Here is a 12460-nt window from a genome sequence, read left to right as displayed (position 1 = left end):
CGCGGCCGCACCAATGAGAGCACAGGGCGCCCTATTTAAACCAGCCCTGTGCATCTCCAAATCGCCTTATAGTCTTGTTCCCTGTACCTGTGTTCCTGTTTTATCCTGTGTTCCTGATTACCTTGTTGCCAACCCAGCCTGTTCCTGGTATTGCTGTCTTCTCCTGCTCTGACCCCTGGCTCGTCCTGACTATTCTCTGCCTGATCCTGATTGCCTGACCTCCTGTTACTGAACCCGGCTCGTGACCCGTTATTCTTCTGCCTACTGCTCCGTACTGTCTGCTCCGCTGTTGCCAACCCGGCCTGTCTGACCACGCATACCTCTTCACATCTGGCTCTTACCTGCTCCACGCCATTGGCATCCACCTCTACCACAGCTGGTGTTTCTCGGAGGTCGCGACCTAGTCTCAGGTTGCTTCAAGTCCATCCCCACCATCAGGGGCTCTGGTGAACCAGCAGACTGAGGCTTAGACTTCGTGCCCTGAGAGATCCCAGCCAGTGGGCCACTAGGGGCTACCGCCAGTCGGCTGCTGACAGAACCATAAGGCCATGACGGAGCCAGGAAGAGGCCCCTCACCTCTGGATGAGATATGCCAACACCTGGCGGCACTTACTCAGGCAGTGAAGACACTTCAAGAGGGGTACATGCACCTGGAGGGGCGTATCCAGACTCTAACCACACCAGCAGCCACGCCATCCGCCACGGCAGGTGCACCTGTGGGCCAGGACCCCGCAGAATCCTCCGCCAGAGCAGTATTCGACATCCCTCCACCCAAACCTCGAGTACCTACGCACAAGCGTTTTAATGGGGATCGGAAGAAATTCAGGGCTTTCCAGAACTCTTGCCTGCTTTACTTTGACCTCCAACCCCGAACCTTTGCCTCCGAATCAGTCAAGGTGGGTCTCGTTATATCGCTATTGCAGGGGGAACCTCAAGGCTGGAGGATCGGCACTCACACTTTGATTCGGTGTCATCATTTTTTAAGGCAATGTCACAACTGTATGATGACCCGCAGCGAGCCGCTTCGGCCGAGGCGACTCTACATACAATGCAACAAGGCCGCCGAGCGGCGGAAGATTATGCAGCTGATGTCAGGCACTGGAGTGGGGACACACAATGGAAGGACGCAGCTTTGCGTCACCAATTTTGGCTGGGCTTGTCTGAACCATTTAAGGACAAATTGGCCAGAGTTGGCATACCCGACACGCTGGAGGATTTAATTGGAGTGGTTGCGGGAACTCCGGCAAGAAAGGGCCACTTCACATCCCAGGCCAACATGGGTGTTACCCCGGGTTCCGCTCCAACCTGCTTCCCCAAGCAGGAATCGAGGTCAGGAAATGGCTGAAGAAGCTGAACCAATGCAGATCGGAGTAATGCGGCCCTCGCTTACATTTGAAGAGCGCCAGAGACGCCGGCTGAACAATTTATGTTTATATTGCGGAGCAGCTGGCCATAAAGTCCATTCTTGTCCCGAGCAGATGCGTAAGTGTGCTTCAGTTGCTTCTAGTGTGTCTTCTCTCTGCCTCAACAACGCCACTCACTTAGCTGTACCCATCTCTTTCCAGCTTCCGGGAAGGCTCGTACTGGTGATGGCCATTATTGATTCAGGAGCCTGTAGCTGCTTCGTCGACCTTGGCTTTGTAGCTCACCATCAGATTCCGTTGCAGACCAAAGAGCAGGGTCTGAACATATTTCTGGCAGACGGGTCCCAAATAAAGTCTGGAGTAGTAGATCGAGAGACCCCGCCGCTCCACACTACGATAGCTGGATGCCATCAGGAGTTCCTCCGATTGGATGCCATTGCGTCCCCTCTGTTTCCAGTAATCCTGGGACTTCCTTGGCTACGAGCCCATGACCCTCACATTGACTGGAAAATGGGCACAATACAGTTTACGTCCCATTATTGCCAGGAACACTGTTGCCTCGAGACACCCAGAGCCACCCCGTCTCTGTGCTAACCACAGAGGAAGAATTAGCTCAGGCTATTCCTTCGGCCTACCACTCCTATCTGGATGTGTTCAGCCCACGGGGAGCAGACATCCTTCCCCTACATCGGGCATATGATTGCCCCATCGACCTCCTACCAGATTCTGAAATTCCTTTTGGCCGAATCTTCCCTCTCTCTAAACGGGAGTTAGGAGCTTTGAAGGAGTACATTGAGGAGAGCCTCAAAAAGGGATTTATCCATCCGTCCACATCTCCTGTGGGTGCAGGAATTTTCTTTGTTGAAAAGAAAGATCAGTCGCTGAGACCCTGTGTGGACTACCAGGAATTAAATAAAATCACAGTTAAAAACCGCTACCCGCTCCCCTTGGTTCCCGAATTATTCCAGAGACTGAAGGTGGCCTCCGTCTTTACGAAGCTAGATCTCAGGGGCGCCTACAACTTGGTCTATATCCGGGAAGGGGACGAGTGGAAGACAGCTTTACGCACCCGATTTGGGCACTACGAGTACCTAGTGATGCCATTTGGGTTGTGCAATGCCCCAGCCACCTTTCAACATTTTGTCAATGACATCTTCAAGGATTATCTGGACATGTTCGTGATCGTCTACCTTGATGACATCCTAATCATTTTGTTATCATCCCTGGAAGCACATCGGGGTCACATTAAGAATGTATTGGAGCGACTTCGCCAGCACGGACTGTTTGCCAAAGAGGAGAAATGTTGTTTCGAGCAAGACAGTATTCAATTCTTGGGATTAATCATCTCCACCTCAGGAATTGCAATGGATCCCCAGAAAGTCTCAACAATTTTGGAATGGCCAGTCCCAGCAGATAAGAAAGGTGTGCAGCGCTTTATCAGCTTTGTGAATTTTTATAGAAAATTCATTAAGAATTTCTCAGGCCTGGTCGCATTTATCACGCAACTTACCAAAGCAGGGATGCATTTCAGTGGACACCGGAAGCACAGGCAGCCTTTGAGACCCTGAAAAAGTTATTCACTGCTGCCCCCATCCTAAGTCACCCCGATGCATCCTGGCCCTACATCCTGGAGGTGGATGCATCCGAAAATGCAGTGGGAGTGATCCTGTCACAAAGAGGAGGCGTAAAAGACCTCATGCACCCGGTGGCCTTCTTCTCTAGGAAACTCACTCCGGCCGAGAGGAATTACGATATTGGGGATCGGGAACTCCTGGCGATTAAAGTCATGTTAGAAGAGTGGAGGTACCTCCTGGAAGGAGCCCCGCATCCAGTCCTGGTCTACACTGACCACAAGAATTTAGAGTACCTCAGAACAGCTAAGCGCCTTAGACCACGACAAGCTAGATGGGCGCTGCTTTTCTCGAGGTTTTCATTTCACATAACTTACCGGCCTGGCTCCAAGAACTCAAAACCCGACGCTCTGTCACGAATGTTTGAAGACCCCAAGGAGGTCCCTAAACCTGATACCATCCTATCAGCAGGTAACTTCCTTCTCTTACAGTCAGAGCTCTTGTCCAAGCTACAAGCCGCATCCATGGGGGCCCCTAACCCACCTGGAATCTCAGTGCAAAACAACGAAGGGTTGCTATGGAAGGGGGAACAAAAAGGTGGTGCCTGAAGAAGCTCGAACCCTGGTCTTAGGCTACTGCCATGACCATCCATTGGCCGGACACTTCGAAATAAGCAAGACACTAGAGCTAACACAACACACATTTTGGTGGCCGAGTATGGCCAAGGACTGTGAGGTCTACGTCAAAACCTGTGCCATATGCAACAGGAATAAGCCTACACGGAGCAAAGCTTGGGGCCTTCTACGACCCTTACCAGTGGCCGACAGGCCATTGAGTATGGTGCCCATGGACTTTATTGTAGAACTGCCACCTTCTCAAGACCACACTGCCAAATTCGTGGTGGTAGACCGCCTATCAAAGATGGCCCACTTTCTGCCGCTCAAGAACACACCCTCCGCTTCCGAGACCACACAGCTCTTCATCAAAGAAGTAGTGAGACTCCATGGAGTTCCTAGGAACATTGTATCAGACAGAGAAGTCCAATTCACGTCAAAGTTTTTGGAGAGCCTTGTGCGAACTGCTAGAGATCAAGTTGTCGTTTTCCTCAACATACCACCCGCAGACGAATGGGCAGACGGAGCGAACCAACCAGACGTTGGAGCAGTACCTCAGGTGCTATACCTCTTTCCTGCAGGACAATTGGTTGGCTCTCTTACCGTTAGCAGAATTTGCATATAATAACGCAAACCACTTTGCCACCAAACAATTACCATTTTACGCCAACTATGGGTTCCACCCCACTTTCCTTCCGGATCTGATTCCAGAAAACCCAGTGCCAGCAGCTCAGGATGCCGTAAGTTTCTTTACATCTAATAACAAATTACTGCAAGAGACAATAACAAAGGCCCAGGAGGATAACAGGAAAGCATTCAATAAAAGGAGAAGAGGGGAATTGGCCTTATACCCAGGAGATCAGGTGTGGTTAGCAACAACCAACCTGAGAATGGCCTGTCCATCAAAGAAGCTGGCACCCAAATTCATAGGTCCGTTTCCGGTAAAACGGAAGATCAACGAGGTAGCTTTCGAACTGGCACTACCTGAATCCTTCCGCATACACCTAGTGTTCCATGTATCTCTGTTAAAACCTGCAACTCCTGATCCATTCCCGGATCGCAGATCAAGCCCTCCAGTAGCCTTGGACATTGACGGTGAAGAAGAGTTCAAGGTAGAGGCAATCTTGGATTGCAGGAGGAGAGGAGGTCAGGTTCAATACCTGATCAAATGGAAAGGCTACGAGTCGGAGGAGAATTCATGGGAGCCAGCCCAGAATGTCCACGCTCCCAGATTAATCCGTGAGTTTCAGCGCAACCATCCACAAAGGAGATGTCGCTTGGGCATCCAGAGGCTGCCCGTAGGGGGGGGCAATGTCAGGGATCCCGGTCGCTCGGCGGTGCGCGCATGCGCAGATTGCTGACTCGTCTTAGCCGGCGAGCACTGAGTCCTAGACGATCGCGGCGGCAGTCGCGCATGTGCACTAGCAATCGCGGCCGCACTAATGAGAGCACAGGGCGCCCTATTTAAACCAGCCCTGTGCATCTCCAAATCGCCTTATGGCCTTGTTCCCTGTACCTGTGTTCCTGTTTGATCTTGTGCTCCTGATTACCTTGTTGCCGACCCAGCCTGTTCCTGATACTGCTGTCTTCTCCTGCTCTGACCCCTGGCTTGTCCTGACTATTCTCTGCCTGATCCTGATTGCCTGACCTCCTGTTACTGAACCCGGCTCGTGACCCGTTATTCTTCTGCCTACTGCTCCGTACTGTCGGCTCCGCTGTTGCCAACCCGGCCTGTCTGACCACGCACACCTCTTAACATCTGGCTCTTACCTGCTCCACGCCATTGGCATCCGCCTCTACCACAGCTGGTGTTTCTCGGGGGTCACGACCTGGTCTCTGGCTGCTTCAAGTCCATCCCCACCATCAGGGGCTCTGGTGAACCAGCAGACTGAGGCTTAGACTCTGCGCCCTGAGAGATCCCGGCCAGTGGGCCGCTAGAGGCTACCGCCAGTCAGCTGTTGACAAGAGTGCAAGTGTCAGGAGTATGTAACATACAGTTTGTCTCTTTTATGCTTTTCTTCCTGGGTATTTAAAAAGATGTCACCAGCGAAGCTTGAAAAAGGTGGCAGAGTTTATCTCTAAGTGAAAAAATTAGAACTTTTGTAAACAGATTAACTCCTTCATCTAGCAAGCCTTTGTTAATCCCTTCCCCACTATCCCACTCACACCTAGCATGCCCCTCAATACCTTCACCTGCCACGGCTGTGTTGTCAACCCAGGGGCGTAGATAAGGGGGTGGGGTCAGGGGAGTCTGAACCCCCCCAGTGCAGAGGTACAGACTGTCATATCAGAGGGGTGGCACCCAGGGCCAGTCATTGGATTGCCTCCGCCACTAGCACTAACACAGCAGAGCAGAGCCAGCAGTACTAAATAGAGAGTGGGAGTTGCCGGAGTTAACTTTCCAAGATATCCAGCAGGTGATTGCTTGCTAGGTGGTCCTAGCAACCAATCGCCAGCTTGTTAATATGAAAAATTAATTCCAGCAGCTCCCGCCCTGAGCGCCCTCTATTTAGCGCTGCTGATTCCACTCTGCTGTGTCTCTCGCTCTGCGTGCCCAAGTAAGGTAAGAAGGGGAAGAGCTGCAGAGGTTGTGTAATATGAAGAAGAAATAGCTTCAGGGGGGCTGTGTACTGTGCAGGGGGGCTGTGTACAGTACAGGGGTACTGTGTACTGTGCAGGGGGGCTGTGTACTGTGCAGGGGGGCTCTGTAATGTGCAGGGGGGCTGTGTAATATGCAGAGGGGCTGTGTATTATGCAGAGGGGCTGTTTGATGTAAAGGGGACCATGTAATGTGCAAGGGGCTGTGTAATGTAAAGGGGTACAGAGGTGCAGGAGCCGTGTAATATAAAGGGAGCCAGATGTTTTGTTGGCTGTAGCTGGGGGCAGTGATTGGCAAGTCAATCGATGGATCGAACTGTGTACAAACAGATAGCCCATACATGCTTTGAACGTTGTCTGGCCCCTGCTGAACCAGCCAAATTTCTCTCTTTCTATGGCCAGCTTTAGTGTGTTGGGGCGCCATTCAAAATGTATAGCACTACACCACACCAACACACATGACGTGTTGCCGCAATGCCATATTGTAGAAAACCTAGACTAAAGCACCAAGTAGCACACCTCAGGCTCAGGCAGATCTATTTATAAATATCTGTTCAATTCAGGCAACTGAGGACAGATCAGTCCCCCACCCCTCACTAATGTTGGTCATTTTTTAGTCCCAAGAATCACTGACATCAGGTACTTTTCTCCCCATCTAGGGTCCATTGACATAAACTATGTAGTACATTGTACAGTCCTGACAGCTACACTCTACAGGCTCAATTCGCAAAGTTTTAACACCGGGGTAAGGATCTTTATTTTATCCATGTGACATATTTTCAAAGCTCATTGAACTTAGGTGAAAAGAACTGTCACTTTTTTGAAAATAAGGATTCTTATCCTGGTGTGTCAGCTTTGTGAATTGAGCCTTGTATACACCATATAGTATGTTATATACTTTAAGATGGCAATAGATGGATCAAAATTCAGCAGGGACCAGTCAAATTTCAATCCCATCCCCACTTGACAGACATTAATCTAATGATCAACTTTTATCTAATGGAAATGTTGGAGTATTTTCATTCAATGTATTTTGAGAGTGGAGGAGTCCTCTGTTAAGCTGGCTATAAATGAGTCACAGGTTGAACTAAAAAAAACTAACCCAATGCCCCCATCCACACACTCGAGGTGAAGGGAACAATCCTCCCTGCTGAGCCATTGTTTTCTGGCAGCACGGGAGACTCCCCTGCTGTCAGAATACATTGATCAGTGTTGCAGGCTACAGCCTGTAGTGCTGATAGAGCTGGGGAAATCCGATAAGGCGGTTGTGCAGAAGACTATCGGTAGATCCAGCCTTACACTTGCACTCCATATATGTTATGTGTTCAATATGTCTGATTAAAGTGTTTTTTTAAAAATTTTTTTAAGTTTCTCAACAGTTGCCTGTCGCTGTGTAGTTTTTAAGTTTTAATTAAATTCATCTTCACAGTAGTCTCAGATAAAGTGTTAGTTCTTTGTCTTCTGTGAGGAGGTATTAAGGTTGCCTCCTCACCACCTGTTATTGTTTCAGTAGGTTTTTATTGAAAGTTTTCATAACAGAGAAAATTCCTGTAACTGCAGGGGACAAAGAAAAAGGTGTTAAAAGAAAAAGATGTTAAAAGAAAAAAAAACAGAGTTAGCCTTGCAGGGCTCAGTCATTTCAATACATCCAGAAAGGTTGTGGTAGATTTAATTACATATAAACAGATATGTACATTACTGCATCAGTTCAAGGGTTGGAACAAAAAGCAACAACAGTATTGTTTCTTGAGCAGCGGATTAACTAGGATTGCTAAACAGTATTAAAAGATGGTAGTGAGTCTGAGCGAAGAGCTAATAATCTTTCAAAAAATATATTGAATGAATTATGTTTATCACCTCTGACAGGTTGGGTACCTGTTCTCTCTTCCAGGGTCTGGTAATGGTAAGTCAAGCAGCCAATGGAATGCAAGTTATCATCTTGCAGTTGTTGTGGTGGTTTATGTAAGGATATATATTATTTATAAAGGGCGTGTCCCTTTCCCTTAGATGAAATATTACAGTGCCTCCAGCCGTTAAAATACGGCAAATATTTAATAAACCAATAATTTGGACACTTTGATAATTTGATCACCACTTATTATTATACCTTGAATTCTTTTAGCCAATATGATTTCGTACCATACACACAAAATTTGCCTTATAATAGATAAATATAAAAATTTATTTATGTACAAAAATTATATATATATTAACACGAAACGCAAAAGACTGGTGATAAATGAATATTGGTACACACAATCAAAAATATATCCTACCAATGTAAGACACACTAATAAGGTCTTTAACTAATTACATCAATCACAAATTTTAAATGATATGATATTTATTAAATTTATTAATAATTAATAATTTCGAATATCTCAAAGGTTATATTCTTACAAGCCGTGGCCATAGGATTGCAAGAAGCAAGCCCTTGATATATGATACTCTGGTTATTAATATTCAATAAATTATGAAATATAAAAAAAATTTTTAATATGGCAATAAACAATTTTTAACAGTAACACAGTATCTTTCTACATATATCTAACTACTCAATATTGTTATGATACACTGAGGTAATTTTATGATTCCACACAACAGAGAAAATAATTAATACAAAAATCAAATAAATATCTCACCACACCCGGAATTCAGACTAGGCAACTCTCCCGTGGATTTAGCTGGCAGTGGAACGCCTTTAAACTGATATATAGGGAAAGTGATAGATTCAGTAGGGGAGAATGTAGGAAGTTATCAGATTAGAGGTTTAAAGTTTTAGGAAGTTTGAAAAGATGGAAGAGTAGTTATTCAGCAGATCTTCTTCAGATGTCAGGTCTTTCCATGAGGTTTTTATGAGGGATCCTTTTCTTAAAGCACATGGGCTTTTATATCCACTAGTCCATTGTTCTAAGATATCTTCCCACCAGGCTTCCTGATTGGCTAGTTGAGAAATGTGTGTACATAAGCTATTTCTCACCTGCCCGCCAGGTGGCGGTCATGTATCACAGAACAATGTGAGTATTTGAGATGACTCATACCTTGGGTGGAATCTTCAGGTAATTTCAGGAATAAAATATACGGCTCTTTCCAGATATAGCAGTCATCATACCTATATTATTCTAAATAGGGACCATGGAATATAGGTGTATATTCAGTTATTCCTCCTTGAAGTACCATCCTGTTTGTTTCCTGATAAGACATGTAACTAATGCTAGTCTATAATACATCTTACTTCCCATCATCTCAATACTCAAATTAGTGATATATAGTTCCCATTGCTGATTATTTAGTGGTGTTTAAAATCTATAACATCTTATTTATGATATGTTTTTGTAGTATATTTTTGTCATGATATACAGTGAACTTTTAAACTTAAATGTCCTGAATTTCACCCCTTTGTTTCAGAGTCAACATTTTCTCTGTGTAGGAAAAAAAACTCTCTGTTTGCATGGCCCTTGTATCGGACTCATGGTAAACAATTGTTAATGCTTTCACCCTTGGTGAACAATAGTATATGGTAATAGTTTCAGAGGTCTGTTAGTTCATCACACTCTACAGGTTTTGGTTAAGCTTTCAACCAGTTGAGTTCCCGTCTCATTCTTGTTGAAATGTTTAAAAGTCAAAGTCCTATCTGGCTATGTGTTTGACTTTTCTGTATGTGCATTCTTCTCAACCTCCATATACAAATAGTCCTTGTTGACAGTTCAAACAGGCTTATTGTCTTGGAAAAGACTCACTTCCCCCATTCTCCATTTCTTAACTAGAATCCTTGATGGTTCAACCAAGACAAAATTAACTCTTAGCATCCGGCTATACTGAGCTGTTTGCCACATAATATTATGTCTTGATAAAAGTCATATTTTTGAGACGTGATTCAAAAGTCCACAACAAATCCCCCTTTGTTTTGGGGTATAGGCACGCGTAGAGGGGTGTCTGTATCGAAAAACATGAGTGGGACTTTTGGTTAGAGTGATCGTTCGTCTTCTCCGGTGAAGGGAATGAAATAATAAAAAATTTTTTTTTTTTTTTTTTTTTTATAATAAAATGGCAGCGGTGATGCTGGTTGGTCCTTAACTTGACTCGGCGTCTTTAGATGGACACTTCCGATGACGATCCTGGTCTTGTGATGAGGCCGGCCTGGCCTGGCACATCCACCTTGGGGTCCATGGGTCCTCCGCACGACAGGTCTCTTAGACGGTCTCCTAGGCGGGTCTTTTCCTCTGGACTGGCCCTTGGTGGCCTGGGACATCAGGTTATCGTCTCCGGATCGATCTCTGGCATCTGGTCTTTCCCACAGGACATTATAGCTTCCTTCTAGGGTCCGGTCATTGACACCTCCGATCGCCGGTCTGGTCATAGTCTGGGCCTTCCTTTCTAAATTATTAAAATGAACAGTTTAAGTATTGGATATACATAAAATTATATTACTGGATCCTGTAAGACAAAAGATGAATTATATGTTCAAAGGAAATTTAATGATGATCTCAATATCTCCAGATAGGAACTGGTGGGTTAGTCTTCCAACAACTGCAATTGAGACTTCGGATGGCAAGCACGTAATTGATTGATGTGCACCCATCTATCACTGATTTCACCATACCGGGTAACCTGCAATTTATATGCGACCGGAGAGATTTTATCAATGATAGAGAACGGACCTTTCCAAGATGGAAGGAATTTCCGTTCCTTGATCTGGTCTCTTGCAAAGTTGTATAGATAGACCTTGTCACCAATCTCATATTCCTTCTTGGAGGTTTTGAGATCATAGTATGTCTTAGCACTAGTTGCAGCTCTTTCCAAATTTCGCTGGGCAAAGGCAAAAGCATATTGCAGATGTTTACGTAAATCCTCTATGTACTGGTGTGTGGTGGTAGCATTGATCAAATTTTGATCTGTAGTGCGATACAATAAGTGCTGGGGCAGTACCATCCGTCTACCTGTCATCAGTTCAAAAGATGACATTTTTGTAACTGTATTCGGAGTAGCCCTCAACGCCATCAGGACCAGTGGCAGTTTGACATCCCAATCTTTGCCTGTTTCCTTAACAAATTTCTTAAGGACATTAACGATGGTCTGATTGTATCGTTCTACACCACCACTAGAGGCTGGCCGATAGGCGATATGCAATTTCCTTTTAACCCCCAAAATTTTCCACAATTTGGCCATCACTTCGCTAGTGAAGTGCGATCCTCTATCAGACTCTATCCTCTGAGGTAAACCAAAACGTGAAAATACATGATTTATTAGCAATGCAGCACATGTCTCGGAGCTATTATTTGGTGCTGGTATACATTCGACATACTTGGTGAATAAACATGTAACTGTTAACATATACCGATTTCCTCGTGAAGATTTTGTTACGGGCCCAATAAAATCCATTTGAAGGTCTGACCAAGGCATACATATCCCCCTCTTCTGGAGAGGTGCTCTGTGAGTTGGCTTGGTAGGTTGAAATTGGGGACATATTAGGCAACCTTGGCAGTATTCCTTCACATCACGTAACATATGAGGCCAGTAGGCATAATCCCGCAGGATCTCATACGTGATCTTCTCTCCACGATGACCGGAAGTGGGAGCATCATGGGCATGCTGTAGCATCAAACCTCTAAATTTAAGTGGGACGACCCATTGTTGTACGCCACCCTTTGAGGTTCGTATCAACAATCCCTGGTATAAAGAGAATTGGGATTTGGATTTCATTAAGATACGTAAATCCTCCTTCCCACTACATACTTCCTTATTTATGGGATTTTGGTTGGGATCTTCTATATGACTATAAAACAAGCCAATTATTGGGTCTTCTTTTTGGGCAGTAATTAAATCCTCACTAGGAGAATCGTGACTCCACTGTAATGCATTCGGATCACCAGCTGTTCTGGCCTGTTGCCTGGTGACAGCTTCAATCTGTACGGTACCTAAAAATTGGTCAATGTCTATCAGTTCACCGGTGATTGCCCCTTCCTTGGCTAGAGAATCGGCCAGATCGTTCCCTTCTTTCTCGGCACCTGGAACCTTGGAGTGGCCTTTGGTCTTCTTGAAGTGCAGGGTGAGATCATTGGACCTTACCAGTTCATCGATGTGACAAAAGAGCTTACCATGTTTCACGGGTTTGTGATTACTCTTGTTCATGTTGTTTCGCTTCCACCTAGGGAAATACTCCACAAAACTATTCCTGACATAATTGGAATCGGTTATGATGGCACACTCTCTGATGTTGAACTCTATAGCCATCTCAACTGCTCTAAGAATTGCAGTAAGTTCAGCAACCTGACTGCTTTTTGGTCCAAGTTTGTATCCCACAGAAATTGGG

This window comes from Staurois parvus, unplaced genomic scaffold (genome assembly GCF_062004578.1).
Source record: "Staurois parvus isolate SC_StPar_1 unplaced genomic scaffold, SC_StPar_1.0 ptg000175l, whole genome shotgun sequence".
NCBI classification, from domain to species: domain Eukaryota; kingdom Metazoa; phylum Chordata; class Amphibia; order Anura; family Ranidae; genus Staurois; species Staurois parvus.
This window is presented reverse-complemented; position numbering follows the sequence as displayed.